Genomic DNA, 17,000 nt, shown 5'->3' with positions numbered 1-17,000 from the left:
TTCCATGTATTTCCTTGAAATGTTTGCTTAAAGGTTGTTTTATATTTCCACTTTTGATGTTATTTATGTGTTCTCCTATCCTGGAGAGAAGCTTCCTCTTGGTCCTGCCAATATATTGTTTTTTACAGCCACATTCTATTATGTATATCACTCCAATGCTATTACAGTTCAGATCACCTTTTACATTGAATCGTTCATGTGTCACATATGACTCAAACTCCTGTATTGGTGTATGGTATCTTGTGTTTTTGCAGGGAACACAGAATCCACATCTTTTAAAGGAGCCATTTTTTCTACCATTCCTCATTGTCTGTGGTTCGGATACAGTGGGAGCAATTATGTTTTTAATATTATTGGCCTTATTAAAAATATACCTTGGTTTCTCTGTTAAAATTCCACAAAGCGTTTTATCCTTTTGAAGGATTTCCCAATGCCTGGCTACAATCTTTTTTATATCGTTAGATTGTTGACTAAATTGCATCTTTATGCTAGGTAATGGATATAATTCACTTCCAGTCTTGGTTTTTAGAAGATCTTCACGTCTATATTCTCTTACTATATCTACCGTTTGCTCTAATTTAGTTTTATCATATTTTTTCTCCATAAATCTTTCTTTAAGCAGCTCTGACTGTTCATTATAATCCTCAATTTCAGTACAATTGCGCCTAATGCGCATGAATTGACCTTTTGGGATGTTTGTAAGCCATTTCAACATATGGCAGCTATCAAAATAAATAAAACTATTGGTATCAACTTTTTTTAAAAAAAGTTTTCGTTTTAATCTGCCCTCCATCTATAAAGATATTTAAATCCAAAAAGTTAACTGCACTTTCACTGTATTCACAGGTGAATTCGAGATTGTACTCATTTTTGATATTTAGCCATCCCAAAAAGTCTAACAACTTTTTCTCTCCTCCTCTCCAAATAAACATGGCGTCATCTATAAAACGCCTCCAGAGGACGAGGTCCGCCCCGGGTCCCCCCTGGCCCTCCAATATCAATTTCTCCCAATAGGCCATGTATAAATTTGCGAACCCCGGAGCGAACCTCGTCCCCATCGCCGTCCCAATGCGCTGCAAAAAATGTTCTCCTTCATAAGAAAAATTATTGTGAGTCAAGATAAACATGATGGACTTCTCTATAAACTCAATTTGGTCCTTCGGAATATCCGTAAGTTCATTTAAAAAATAACTCACGGCTTCTACCCCTTTTGTATGGTCTATGATGGTATACAGGGACTTGACATCTGCCACACACAAGATGTCTCCGTTTCTCCATTCAACCTCATTCAGGATTCTCAAAAAGTGTCCCGTGTCCTTGACATAGGACCCAGTCTGGATCACTGCTTTTTGTAAATAACCGTCAACATATTCTGATAAATTTGCTGTCAGGGACCCAATCCCGGAAATAATTGGTCTTCCGGGAGGGTCCCTGACTTGTTTATGAATTTTAGGAAGATGATAATATACTGGGAGACGCGGATTTTTTTGAGACAACCCTACCGAAACGCGTCGGCTATTGGCTAAGAGTGTGGTGACGTCACCCCCCGGACTCCGTGTGTTGTAAGATCCCTTGACCCGGAAGTCCGTGAGAAGCCTGTAACGTGGGAATTCTGCAGTGAGTTGCCGGCCGGGACTCAAGCGATTCCGTTACTTTCCAAAAGGACTGTGGACTCTTCCTGCCTCTCCTCTCTTGAAGAGACTGAAAAAACATCAGCGCAGAGCTAATTAAAACCGTGAGTCAGCTGTTGTGTTAGCGGAAGAGCTATGCAATCACGTATATGCACTGGATTAATACTGGAAACTTGTGATCAACATACAACTCCTAAGTGTGGTGTGGAGCTTTTATAAGTGGGAATAAACCACTATATTAGACTTATTTTTATTTTTATTTTAATTTTATTTTTATTTTTATTTTTAATTTTTTCAATTTAATTTTTTCAATTTTTTCAATTTTTTCATTTTTTGTGTTTATGGGCCTATATATATATATACATGCATGTATGTGGTAGTAGCCGGCAGAACAATCTAGGCAATCAATCCTGAGATTTTTTGACGTCTGGGTTTGAACCTGGGTAACTAAGTTGGCAGTATACAGTATATATGCAGATTATGAATCTTTTATGTGATATAATAAATGGTGCATTATTTTTATGCATAGGCGCATGAGTTTTATCTTTTAAGTTATATCCACAATCAGTCCCTATGCCCCAATTTAGTGCCGTGACTCTGAGTCCAGTCCACGGTCTTCACCTATAGACAATCCCCCATGTGAACAGGACACTGCATGTCCCCTGACTACGGTTACCCCTAGGTCTTAATGTTCAAGGTATACAGACTGAAGTAGAGTGGACAATAACCTCTCAGAGCCCCACTGAGGCAAGTATCAAAGTTCAAAGGCACACAAGTATCAAACTGTAGTAATACCTTAATGATGTGAATGAGGCCCACAATGGTTGCAATCAGAAGTCCAGTGATAATTGGATCAGAGTGTCCAGGTAACAAGCAAAGGTCGGTCCAGGCAGCAGTCAAGAGTATCCAGGTAACAAGCAAGAGTCAGTCCAGGCAGCAGCCAAGAGTATCCAGGTAACAAGCAAAGGTCAGTTCATACAGCAGACAAGAATGGTCAATAACAAGCCAAGGGTCAATATCCAGGAACAGTAATACAAGTATGAATGCACACTCAGCAACTAGCCACAGCTATGCTATCATGGGCGATGACTGGGAGCACTCACTGTGTTTAAATACAACATTCAACCAATCAGTTGCTGGCCACACTACGCACATCCAATCAAACATTAGCCTGATCCTGCCTAAGTGTCAGCTGTAAGAGTCAGCTTAAACTGCGCTGTCAGCTGACCGAAGTCAGCTCACTATTGTTTACCTTTGTGGAGAGCGTCCTGAGAATGCACACTGAGAAACCAGCGTCCCAGCCTGCGTGTCATCAGCGGGGAACAAGTGCCGACAGCCAGAAGTGGACGCCTTAGCCCGGCTCTTGAGGAAACTCCATCAGATCCAGCCAAGTTCCTTACACAGATTACAATCATTACTATTCAGCAATGCAATTGAGAAAGTACCAGAAGTAGACAAAAAAATACTGCATATACAGTTCTGTGGGCCTGTTCACATCTCTTCATTGTAACAGATCACATTATTCGAACATTTAACTAACACATATGGTACGACTGGCACAGTGTCCGTTGCAGTTTACACACATGAACATGTGCTCTATGCAATGCACACAGTGTGAATTCAGCCTCAAGCAGCATTGAACTTTGTTCTACAAACCTGTATGTGCAGTACCTTATACTAAAATACACGTTTTCAAAATTTAATGTCAAATATCCTTTCTAACTCTCCATTTCGGCAATGCAACTTATATCAGGAAACTTGAAGAACAAGAACAAACAGGACCATTTTATCTTAACATTATTGCCATATATAGGTTATCTTATTATAGTAAAGTTTTATGTATTACCAGGCTACTTTTGTTAAAATAATTTTACACTTTTTTTCCCCTTAAAATAACCTTTCAACATCTTTCTTCTCTTGTTAGATAAGGAAGCATATCAAATTATGTCACTTGTAAAAAAGATTTAGTGTTTGTGTACAGTATTTATGAAACTTCAGCACAATGTGTGCAGCCAACTAACATTTTATCCATTGTGATAGCGTTACTTAAAAAATGATAAGTGAAATAATATCACAAATGGCAACTTTTACAACACATGTAGTGAGATCCGATAACAAGACAGCATTTGACCCTCAAGCTGCCCTTTTTGAACTACAAAGTACTGAAGCCCGGCTTGCCTGTATCCGTGGCGCTATGATATACTGAGTATCACGGTTTAACAGTTTTGTTAAGAATCTACAAAATATATATATATATATATATATATATATATATATATATATATATATATATATTTATATATATATCTCTACCAAGGGATGAGCAGCACAAACCGAATTTTATGCAATACTATGCAAAGCATGCACGCAGCACTGGAGGTCCCCAGACTCCATAAGAAATATATAAATACAGAGGGTGCTGCAGCACACAACAGGAAAAGAGTGTCATTTTATTTCTCCCATTTAGCTGACCCCTGGGCTTTTGGCATGGTTCCCACTAGAAGGCTGATAGAAACTAGCATTTTTGCCTGGCTAGAGAAGGACTCACCAGATCGGGGACACTTTGGCGCAGTTGGTGAGCTTAAACGCGTTAAAGCGTAACCAAGAGCCCCTGTCACTGTTTTCCTGTTGTGTGCTGCAGCACCCTCTGTATTTATATATTTCTTATGGAGTCTGGGGACCTCCAGTGCTGCGTGCATGCTTTGCATAGTATTGCATAAAATTCGGTTTGTGCTGCTCATCCCTCGGCTTATATTATTTTCCCCTGTGAGCGTGCATAACCACACCCATCTCTAGCACAGTTAAGCATATAAATGAGCGGTGCTCATAGTTCAGTTAGTAGCTAGTAGAAGGTGAGGTGTTTTTAATTTCATTTCTCCCATTTAGCTGACCCCTGGGCTTTTGGCATGGTTCCCACTAGAACGCTGATAAAAACTAGCATTTTTGCCTGATTAGAGATCGGGGACACTTTGGCGCAGTTGGTCAGGGTTGCTTGTAAACTACGCCAGTGCGAATCTACGCATCGTAGTATGTAGGCGAAGTTTAAGAACTACATGTAGGCATTTCCGCGTAGTCATAGTCCCGCTATGCGAAGCTTCGCTCGCTACGCATAGTTGACGTATGTATTGTGAAGTCAACTACGTGTGCGGTAACTGCATCTACATGGATCATTGCGCATGCGCAGAAATTTTATTGCCCTTTATACGCGTACAATTCCGCATTGGATGGTGGAATGTATGCTTATATTAGTTTACATATGTGCATAGTTAGCAGATTATTGCGGAAATTTTTCCGCATAAGGGCATAAGCGGTCGCATCAACTACACTATGCACTACGTGAAGCTTGCGTATTTTAACGCGTAGTCTATGGTATGCGAACGTACCGAAGTTGCTGATTTTGTAGCCGTAGGTTGCGAATCGTATTTGCGTAAAAATACGCGTAGTTCCAGCGTAGTGAAGTTGGCTGACTACGACCATCCCTGCAGTTGGTGAGCTTAAACGCGTTAAAGCGTAACCAAGAGCCCCTGTCACTGTTTCCTGTTGTGTGCTGCAGCACCCTCTGTATATATATATATATATATATATATATATATATATATATATATATATATATATATATATATATATATATATACATATATATACATGTATATATATATCATGCCCGGCTGTACAGTTCTATTTAGAAAAAATGTGGTGACTTGCATATCATTTAAACAAAACATAATGTTTAAAATATTAAACTTTTCCTAACTCACTTTAGTCAGTCACTGCCAAATTATAACCATGTGCAAAGTTTACCTCCTGTTCTATTCCTTAACCTCTTTGATTATTCACTTGAACTAGTAAGGAAGAACTTTTAGTTCCATGTAAGGTGGTATTCCTCCAGGAATTTGGAGCTTTTGCACATGGGATAATGCTCCCAAAAGAATATCAACCAAACTTGTAAGTAAGATTTGGAAGTACTGTGTGTGTGTGTGTGTGTGTGTGTGTGTGTGTGTGTGAGTGTGTAAAGGGGGGTGCAGGGGTGAAGCCTACTCAACTTTATGAAGTCGGAAGGAGTTCTCTTTGTGCCCATGCCCTTTCGGTTACAGATCCTGCAACTTTTCCACACCCATAAGAACGCAGGTCATCCTGGGGTCACTCGCACTCTGGATCTCCTCACCAGATGTGTTTGGTGGCCTTCCTTAGCATCTGATTGCAAGGAGTTTGTCAGGGAGTGTGTTGTATGTGCCAGGAGCAAACCGTCTCGTCAGGCCCCTGCGGGTACTTTTCAGCCTCTCCCAGTTCCGGGTGAACCCTGGACTCATTTGTCCATGGATTTTATTGGGAAGCTTCCCAAGTCCGAAGGCATGTCTGTCATATGGGTGGTGGTGGATAAATTCAGCAAGATGGCCCACTTTGTCCCTCTTAAAGGGTTCCCTCTGCTCAGGAGTTGGCTGGTCTCTTTGTGCAACATATCTACCGGCTGCATGGAATTCCGGATGATGTGGTTTCGGATAGAGGTGTCCAGTTTGTGTCGAAGTTCTGGAGGGCCTTTTGCCATGGTATGGGTATGAAGCTGTCATTTTCATCTGGGTACCACCCACAGACCAACGGGCAGACAGAAAGGGTTAATCAGGCTCTGGAACAGTTTCTCAGGTGCTATGTGGCCGATGCTCAGACTGATTGGGTTAAGTTTCTACCCTTTGCGGAGTTTGCGCACAATAATTTGAGGAATTCTTCCACTGGACTCTCTCCGTTTCAGGTGGTCTCTGGAAGGTCTCCCAAATTTTCCCCGTTGCCAGTTTGTTCTTCTCCCTTCCCTGCCCTAGAGGACTGGCAAAGAACACTGAAAGATCTTTGGGGACAAGTAAGGAAGAGTTTGGGAACAGCCTTCCAGACTCAGAAAAGACAGGCCGATAAGAGACGTTCTGCTGAGTGGCATTTTGCTCCAGGTGACAAGGTTTGGGTGTCTACCAAACACTTAGCATTCAGACAACCATTGGCCAAATTGGGTCCTAGGTTCATAGGGCCTTACTCAGTAGCCAAAAATATCAATGACGTCTCCTATGTGATTGACCTCCCGGCCAGTATGAGATGTGGTAGGTCTTTTCACGTCTCATTGCTGAAACCAGCAGTGTATGTGGATTCCTCCCCTCCTACCCCTGTGATAGTGGAGGGCCAAACAGAATACGAGGTGGAGAAAATTTTGAAATCTCTCCTCGTACAGAATTCTGTACAGTATCTGGTCCATTGGAAGGGGTATGGTTTAGAGGATAGGTCTTGGGTCTCAAAGGACCACATGCATGCTGAGAAATTGAGAAAGTGATTTCATCAGTTACACCAGTTCAGGGCAGCAGGGACACCGCCGTCACGGCCGGCGGCATGGCAGCGGTTCCCACTACTCAGCCGGCATCTACTAATCTTCTTGCCAACACGGATACTGCACACAGCCTCTCTGTCACCCAGAGGCTGAGGCTTACGCGCGCGCGGGCCAAGCGACAGGACCTTTATGCTAGTAGAAGGGCTGTCAGCTGACCAAGCTGGTCAGCTGACTCCTTCCGCTCTTCTGATTGGATGAATGACTGGGGCGGAGCTGAGGAGCTCTTCCAGTACATATAGGACCTCTATGCCAGTCATTCCCTGTCTGCTGTTGCGAATACTATATGTGCTAGCTCTCAGACTTTAGCTAGATCCTACAGTGTGCCAGAACCGGCAGGAGCTGGGAATCCACACTGAGTCAGTTTCTTGATAACTTAAAGTACTAATTGCATTGTTTATCTGTTATGACCCCTTGCTTGCCTGACTACGCTCTAGTCTTTTGATACTGTACCTTGCCTTTCTGATCTCGTTGCCGAACTATTGCTGATTGCACTACACACTGATCCTGTCTCTCGATTCTGTACTGTCTCTGTCCGTGAGTTGCTGAACCTGCCTGTCTGACTACGCTACCCTCAGTTCTAGGTATCTAGCCTGAGGGGTTCCAGTATTTCCGCTCCTCGGAAATACTGCGCTGCATTAAGGTCTGAATCACCCATTCCCATCTTGGTGTGTTCAGCCTTAAACCGAGGTCTCCTAGCCTTGGGGACTCTCAGTAGCAGCATTGTTGATCACCTCATTCCACCTTGTGATCTCACTACTTTGCAGATTAGGATCTTATTGTCTATTGATCCTTGCCTGCAGTAGTGTCTGTGGCTCATTTGTGTTCCTGGGATTCCTGCTCCTCAGGAATTCCTAATTTGTTCTACGTGTATTCATCATTACTGTTGCACCAAGCACTCACACTTTAGGTGTCCAGAGGTTAGTTCATACTCGCATTATTGATGATTCTGCAGATCATCCATAATCGGGTATATCTGCATTTCTGGCAATTCTGCAGATCGCCAACAATCAGATTCTCTCTGTGGGCTGACACCAATCGTTACAGAGGGGTCTGAGAAAATTAATTTGTACAATGTGTTGCAGTAAAGGCCCACTTTATCAGGAGTTTTGCCTATTGCTTAAGATGCAGAAGACTCTTGAAGCTGTCTTCCCTAAAAATGACCTATGCCTAGAGGCAGAAGATCCTCTTTATTAAAAAATAAATATGGAGGTGCCCAATTGGGTATAAAATTTGTATATAAAGAATGATAATTATAATAAAAAGTATCTTACTGTACCTCTCCAAGGGAAAAAATACTATGCAATTATTGTAATATTTAAATAACTTATACTCATTATACAATCATTGTAATATTTAAATAAGTTAGTAATTATTTCATGCAAATGTATGTTAATGGCTCCAGATATGTATGGACTGTATATAGAAAAAGGTAGAACGTATACACAAATAGAGTATTTTATGTGGTGAAAAACTAACTAGTCAAAACATTGTAGAAGATTAAAAGGAAAGATTTGTTCTTAATACTGTGTTTAACAATAGGATTGATTGCAGTTGGTCCCTGGTGTATGGTAGTGGAGCAAATGTACACAGTGGCGTAGCAATAGGGGTCGCAGAGGTAGCGACCACATTGGGGCCCTTGGGCCAGAGAAGCCTCATGGGGCCCATCCTAAACCAAAGTATAAGCTCTTTATTGGTCCTGTGGTGGTAATAATCACTTCTATGGATGCTTTGAATAGTAGTAAACTAGTAATCATTAACAAACTGTTCCCCATCCCCCTCTTGCACCTCTAATACATTAGATGACCTTGGCAGGTTTTATTGCACCATATCAATTGTTACGTATAGAGTGTTTGGGGAGGGGGGGCAATGTAAAACTCGCACCAGGCCCATAGCTCCATAGCTACGCCACTGAATGTACATTTGTTTTTAGGCACTTGTTGTACTGACCTGAGGTGGCAGGCAGAGATCTCTTATTATTTTATTATATTTATATACAAATGTTATACCCAATTGATTTTTTGGGCTCTCCCTCCCACCCCGTCATTTTTAAATTTGGTGTGGTGCAGAAAGGACCCAAGGAGTGTGACCATCCAGTTCTGGCAGGACCTGGATTACCAAGCTGGGTTGGTCATTTACCAACAGGCGATATACAGAACCCACCTTTAAATTTTGGAGAGATTATTCTCATATAGCACCATCCAACACTCCACGATACTGCATCATTTGGCATCTGATCTCTTCCTATCACATAGGTGACTGTGGATCCTCTCTGAAGAAGAACCACAGTGACTTCAAGCTTATTCTGGCCATTCAGTTTGTTTATGCCTAATTACCAAAATCTATAAAATAAACTGCAAATTATGTTTTTTATTACAAAAAAAAAAATTAAGAGAAATTAAAGCTCTTCTCATCTCTCGAGAGTTGCAATTTAATGTAATGCATAAATCAATTGTCCATTACTAACAGCATATAAGTAACTATGTGCACAACAAGAAAAAACTGAGAATTATGCTTTAACTAAGGCAATTACTTAAAGTAAATCTTGTGAAGTTTTTATCAAGCTGCTTCTACTTTGAAATCATCCTTGTGTTGAAGCTTCCATGCAGCCCATATAATTAAATAGGCTGTAAAATGTCATTGAGTACCAGATGGTATCTTATGGTGTCAACAATTGTTTGTAGCTATAAAGAAATGATTCCTTAAGCAAAAAAGCCTTTTTCTTACTTTGTGACTGTAGCACTAAATGCTTGGCTCTGTTTTCTGAATATGATGGCTATCCCCATGCCTCCAGGCACAACATACACTTTTCTTGATTCATCTTTAAAATCTCATAAGAAAACCATCCAGCTGCATATTTGTTTAGAAACAGATACTTACAAACTAGGTTAATCTACCAGAAGCAATACTGATGAGCATAAAAAGGTTATTTTTGTTCCTTTCATATTATACAGTGACATTTGTTTTTCTTCTTAGTGTGATATGTTAGATGTTAATCACAGCTGGAATAATGTATATGTTTGTAGACAATAAAGCGCTATTGTGAAGGGAATAGTTAGTTTGTTATAATCATTTGAGAAATACATTATAACGTGATATGCATATGTAGTACTCACTTCTTACAACATAGTGGTCTTTTAATGAATAGCTCTTTTCTCCACGCAAGGAGGCACCTTAGACAAAGTACTATCAACATGAGGTTGAGTATTTTCTTGCTTGCTGGTGGTGTAAAAGTATTTAAAGATCATCTGTATTGTTAAAATCACACAAAAGTAAACATACCAGTGCGTTAGGGGACATCTCCTACTTCCCTCTGTCACAATTTCGTCGCTCCCCGCCGCATTAAAAGTAGTCAAAAACAGTTTTAAAAAGTTTGTTTATAAACAAACAAAATGGCCACCAAAACAGGAAGTAGGTTGATGTACAGTATGTCCACACATAGAAAATACATCCATACACAAGTAGGCTGTATACAGCCTTCCTTTTGAATCTCAAGAGATCATTTGTGTGTTTACCTTCTGTCCCCATGCAGCTCTCATCCACTGAATAGTGACAAGAAGAGTGTTTCTTCCTGCAGATAGCTCTGCCCGTGTCTGTAATTCCTCAGTATGTGTCAGCCAGCTCCTTTCACAGCCTAACAGAGGAGGATTTTTATCCAGCTCTCTTCTGTCACTGATATCAGAGAGCAGAAACTCTGCTGGCTTATGTAAATAACACACACACAGGAGTGTGCATAGAGGGGGCCTGGAGAGGGGCGTGCATAACAGATCAGCACTGAAGAGTTGGCAGCCTTCCAGACACAGGGCGACAAGTCCGACAGGGGAAAGATACATTGATTTATTACAGAGACGGTGATAGTAGAACGTGCTGCAGTAAGCCAGAGCACATTAGAATAGGTTTAGGAACTTGTAGGATGGTAGCAAAAAAGGATGACATTTTTGTTACAGAGTCTCTTTAACTAAAAAGGTGTGGAAATATCACTTTGGAGAAACTCAAGCCCATGACCTTTATGCAATTAACTTTTTTTTCCTGAGTGTTCTCCTAGGTGATATTTTCACTACTTGAAAATAAAATGGCTTTTAAACCTCCAGCAAGCAAACTAATACTGAAATTAATTTGACAATACTTTTTCACTTACTTTTTGGAAGTTTTTCCATTGCAAAGTTCTAAAAAGCTATTTTAAATAGAAGATGAAAAATGATCTCCTAGGAGAAAACTCAGGAGGAAAAGTGAATTGCATGGGCCCATGTCAATAACACGCCTTTTAAGGCACCAAAAAGCAAGAGAATAATCAAAATGATTTTGCTAATATATTTGTTCACCTACTATTTGATACTTTTTCAATTGAAAGCTTTTTTTTAAAAGTGAACATGAAAACCTAGGAGAAAAAGTTAATTGACCAAGAGCCATTGGCCCATATGCAATTAACATTTTCTCCTAACTTTTGTCATAAGAGATATTTTTTCATCTTCTCCTTAAAAAAGCTTTTTATCACTTCACAAAAGTACTATCAAAACTATTCTGAATATTTTCTCGCTTGCGGGTGGCTTAAAAGATACTTTAATGATGGAATGTGAAACTGTCACCTAGGAGAAAACTCAGAAGAAATAGATAATTGCATATGGGCCATTGTGTGGTAAAAGAATAGTTATTCACATGATAATAAATGGTAAATTATATTACAAAAGTAAGCTTGATGCGCCTATGTTCATCAGTCAGGATTTCAGACAAAAAAGAGTGTAAACTGGGATCCTGCGTTGTCAGGAATATACTTCAGTGAAGCATCAAAGATAGTGAAAGCAAAAAAAAGAAAAAAAGTGTAAGATGAAAGAAGAAATTGAAGCTCCTGTACTAAAGAACCAGAAATATTCATCATATTTTAGAGCACTACTAAACTTTCTGTTGCACGCCTCTGTAAGTGCTTTTTTTCTATTAAAATTTTTGTTTTCTATAATTTGTATGTTTTTTTTTTCTGTTAACATTACTGGTGCCAGTGAATAAGTAAGAGGTCGGACCTTTGTTCTCTGTCACTACAGGGCATTTCTTCCTGTTTACTTCATTACTAAAGCTTGAAAGTAACACATAAATCTCTACCTTTCCATTGGTGACATGCCTATTGCTATCAGCAAAACAGTTCCCCTCCCTACATACTACCTTCCCATGGGGAAAGAAATGCAGACAGGTGGCAACAGCATATTAACCTTTGCTCTATTGTTACAGCTTTACAAAATCACTGCCTGCTTGCTAGAGCCAGGATCATTTGCATAGGTTGCAGATGGTTGTGGATGGTGGTGCTAAACTTTTTTTTTTTGTATTCTAAGTGCAACTTTTCACACACTACTTTTTACAGACATGTTTGCAGACAAGACAAGGCACAGAACATTTATATTGTGCTTTACTCGTGGTGGACTCAAAGTACTAGAGCTGCGGCCACTAGGATGTGCTCAGTAGGCAGTAGCAATGTTTGGGAGTCTTGTCCAAGGTCTCCTTACGGAATAGGTGCTGACACACATATGCCCAGTGCTATCAAAAGCCACCACATGTGCCTGCAGGTCTGCACACATTTATTTGCAATGGTCATCAATGTGTAAGGAAATGTGCATGCACATGCACTGGTTCCCCTTTTCAGTTCAGCAGTCATGCATAGCAACGTGCACAGTAGTCTTTCTGCTGCCTCTTTCCTAGTGCTTAAGTGATTATGTCTGCACTAAAGAGAGGGATTGTAATCTTCAACCCTTCACTGTAGTAAATCACTCTCACTGTGTATGTATTATATACCTACTGTATAATAGTAACTGATGGTCAATGAGATGCAAATAATTCTGAACTGATGTGCATGATTATGCAAATTTTATATGCAAATGTATGCAAATGGATCAAGTAAATTCCTCCTTGTTGGAAATTGAGTGGTCTGTTTTCAAGCTGCATACATTTGCATATATCATTTACATCAGGGGTCTTCAACCCCTGGTCCACAGCTCACTGCTGGTCCGTGGGCTGTGTTGTGCTGGTCCCTGGGTCTCTTCTCTCTCTTTTTTTCTGAGTGTCAGCAGGTGGCACTGTTCTCATTACAGCGTCAGTTGTGCTCTCTCTAAATGACTGGATACTGAAAAACTCTGCCACATGCTGCTCTACTAAAAGAATATAGAAGATGCCAGACTCACAGCGGTAAGGCTGACATATTCTTGGGAGGGGGCTACATAACACTGGGGGCACATCTAGCTATCTAAACTGGGGAAAGGGCTACCTAATACTGGGAGAACATCTGTGCCCAAGTGTGGTGTGGTTGTTTTGAGGGCCTGAAAAAATTCTGCCACATGCTGCTCTACTAAAAGAATATAGAAGATGCCTGACTCACAGCGGTAAGGCTGACTGGGGGCGCATCTAGCTACCTAACCTGAGAGGGTGGGTACAGATCACTGGGGACACAGTTAGCTAACTGGGAAGGAGGCTACAAATCACTGGGGACCAGTGGTGGCTCCAGGAATTTTTTATAGGGGGTGCTATGCAGGTGCTGGACCAATTTCCGGGGTAGCTGATGACCTGTGCGTCGTGGTCATGGCCGGATGAGGGCGGGGCTAACTGTAATTTAAAGTGAACCCAGGGTGAGAGTGATATGGAGGCTGCCATATTTATTTCCTTTTAAACAATTCTAGTTGCCTGGCAGCCCTGCTGATCTATTTGGCTGCAGTAGTGGACTGAATTACACCAGAAACAAACATGCAGCTAATCTTGTCAGTCCTGACAATATTGTCAGAAACCCCTGACCTGCTGCATGCTTGTTCAGGGTCTATGGTTGAAAGAATTAGAGGCAGAGGACCAACACGGCAGCCAGGCAGCTGGTATTGCGTAAAAGGAGATAAATATGGCAGCCTCAATATTATTCTCACCTCGGGTTCCCTTTAAAAGTGCAACGCAAAGACAGAGGGCCCAAGTTTTGGTTACCCTTTCCCCAGAAAATACACGTAATGTGAGCAGATTTGAACAAAAAACACATTCAATAACCCCAATATGCACAATCATTATCAGATATGACCCCAATATGCACAATCGTTATCAGATATGACCCCAATATGCACAACTGTTATCAGATATGACCCCAATATGCACAACCGTTATCAGATATGACCCCAATATGCACAACCGTTATCAGATATGACCCCAATATGCACAATCGTTATCAGATATGACCCCAATATGTACAATCGTTATCAGATATGACCCCAATATGCACAATCGTTATCAGATATGACCCCAATATGCACAACCGTTATCAAATATGACCCCAATATGCACAACCGTTATCTGATATGACCCCAATATGCACAACCGTTATCAGATATGACCCCAATATGCACAACCGTTAACAGATATGACCCCAGTATGCACAACCGTTATCAGATATGACCCCAATATGCACAATCCTTATCTGATATGACCCCAACATGCACAATCGTTATCAGATATGACCCCAATATGCACAATCGTTATCAGATATGACCCCAATATGCACAATCGTTATCAGATATGACCCCAATATGCACAATCGTTAGCAGATCTGACCACAATATGCACAATCCTCAGCAGATCTGACCCCAATATGTACAATCCTCAGCAGATCTGACCACAATATTCAGAATGCTCAGCAGAACCTACCCCAATATGCACAATCCTCAGCAGATCTGACCCCAATATGCACAATGCTCAGCAGTTCTGACCCCAATCAGCAGCACCACCTGAAAAAGAAAAGAAAAACCCATTTACTCATCTACAGTCAGAAGACCTCCTGTCCCGACCTCCTCCTGTCCCGACCTCCTTGTGGCGCGCAGCTCCCACGATCCTCTTCCTTCACATGGCTTCCTGCCTGCAGCCTGCATTACCCGGCATGCAGGGCTGCAGGAAAATGGCCGCCCAAAGCCCTGTACTGCAGACTCCAAGTCTGCAGAGCAGGGCTTCAGGCGGCCATCTTACCGTAGCCCTGCTCTGCTGCTTCGGGCTGCCGCTGTGAACTGACTCGGCGTCTCTTAGACACCTGAAGTCAGTTAACGCCAGGGGTGCTTTGGGGGTGCTTGGACAAATGTAGGGGGTGCTTGAGCACCTCCAAGCACACCCCTGGCACCGCCACTGCTGGGGACACATTTAGCTAACTGGAAAGGGGGGTACATCACACTGGTGGTACATCTAGCTATCTAACCTCGGAGAAGGGCTACAAAACACTGGAGGCCCATCAAGCTATTTAAAGTGGGGAAGGGGCTACATAACACTGGGGGTACATTTAACTATATATTCTTGGGAGGGGGCTACATAACACTGGGGGCACATCTAGCTATCTAAACTGGGGAAAGGGCTACCTAATACTGGGAGAACATCTGTGCCGGAGTGTGGTGTGGTTGTTTTGAGGGCCAATGGTTCGCCCGCACCATAGGCCTGTTCCCTGCCCAATCCAATTTGCTAAAACACCCCATCGCTGCAGCCCCCCCCCCCCCCAGTCCCCGAAGAAGTGATTGGACTGGGAAGGTTGGAGACCCCTGATTTAGATAATCCTGTTTCAGTTCAGAATTTGCATCTCATTGAATGTCCCTACTGTATAACAGGAAATTGTAGGGAACTGGCATTTTTTTGTCCTACCTTTTTCTTGACACACACACTATTATTTAGAGTACACCTGTAACAAAAAATCTCTGGGAGATAATTGGCTAGGGCTGGGGAAGCCTCATGGTCACAATGAGGCTATCCCGTCCTCTGTAGCCTTTGGGCTCCCCCAAAACTTCCTCGACAAAGGCTGACAAATACTGCACAGGTGCGGCAATATTTACCTACCAAGATCCAGCACAGGCGAAGTAGCGGCTCTTTGTTCAGGTTAAGGCAGAAATAGCCGAGCCTGATCAGATCCACTCTCCTGCACAGGCACAAAGAACTCACGCTTGTGCAGTAGAGTGGATACGATCAAACTCTTCTATCTCCACTCGAACTAAAAGCCGCTACTGCGCCTGCACTGGATTGCAGTAGGTAAATATTTACCTTGCCGCTGTTCGGGGGATCACAGTGCTGGATTGCTGGGATGTTGGAGGACGGGGAAGCCTCATTAGGATCCAGAGGCTTCCCCCTTCCGAGCTAAGTATCCCCTAGAAGGTTTTTGTTTTGTTGTTAGAGGTTTGCTTTACGCAAACACAGCCTTTTGATTTACACTGAACCGATTTTTTTTTTTTAACGGCCAAATATTATCCATACAAAATAAAACTGCAGATACCCAATAAAGAATATAGTATCTATACTTACATCTATACATCTAAAATGTATTTGTTGTGACTATTATTAAAAATCAAATGCAATTTTTATAGTTCTGTGTTTACAAGGGAAAAATAAGCTGAAACATTCCTATTCTGAAAACATTTGTATTACTCTGACATTCAGTGGTTTTAATTACAAGCTAAGTGTATTTTCAGCAGTTGACATTTTCCTTTATTCCCCTTGCATATCATGAAGATTTGAGGAGCACATCCCATTATGTTAGTTAATATCTCTAATCCAGTTCACAGACTGTGCCAAAGACAAATCCTTTCCAACTAAAACTCAATCACAAATGTTCAAACAGACCCCATTTAAATAAAGGTTAACACACTCTCCGGCCATATGAACCTTCCAGTGATTACTTAATTTCGCTAATAACATAGCCATGAGAATTCAAAATGTACAATATAAAACCAAAGTCCTGTTTCATAACTCGGCTTAAATGCAGAGAGATTGAATGGTGTAAGAGGCAGAAAGGTTAGGCTATATTATATAATACCCCTCCTCTGTTAGAATGAATCTGAACACCCTCTGCACTTAACCCTTTAAAGTACAAATGCAATTAATAATTAAAAAAAGTATTTTTCCAGGCTGAAAGATCCATTTGTACAGAAAATAAACATACCGTATATACTCGCATGTAAGCCGACCCGCATATAAGCCGACCCCCCAACTTTTACCTAAAAAACCAGGGAAAAATGATTGACCCCCATATA

The sequence above is a fragment of the Hyperolius riggenbachi genome, chromosome 10, assembly GCF_040937935.1.
Source record: "Hyperolius riggenbachi isolate aHypRig1 chromosome 10, aHypRig1.pri, whole genome shotgun sequence".
Lineage (NCBI taxonomy): Eukaryota > Metazoa > Chordata > Amphibia > Anura > Hyperoliidae > Hyperolius > Hyperolius riggenbachi.
This window is presented reverse-complemented; position numbering follows the sequence as displayed.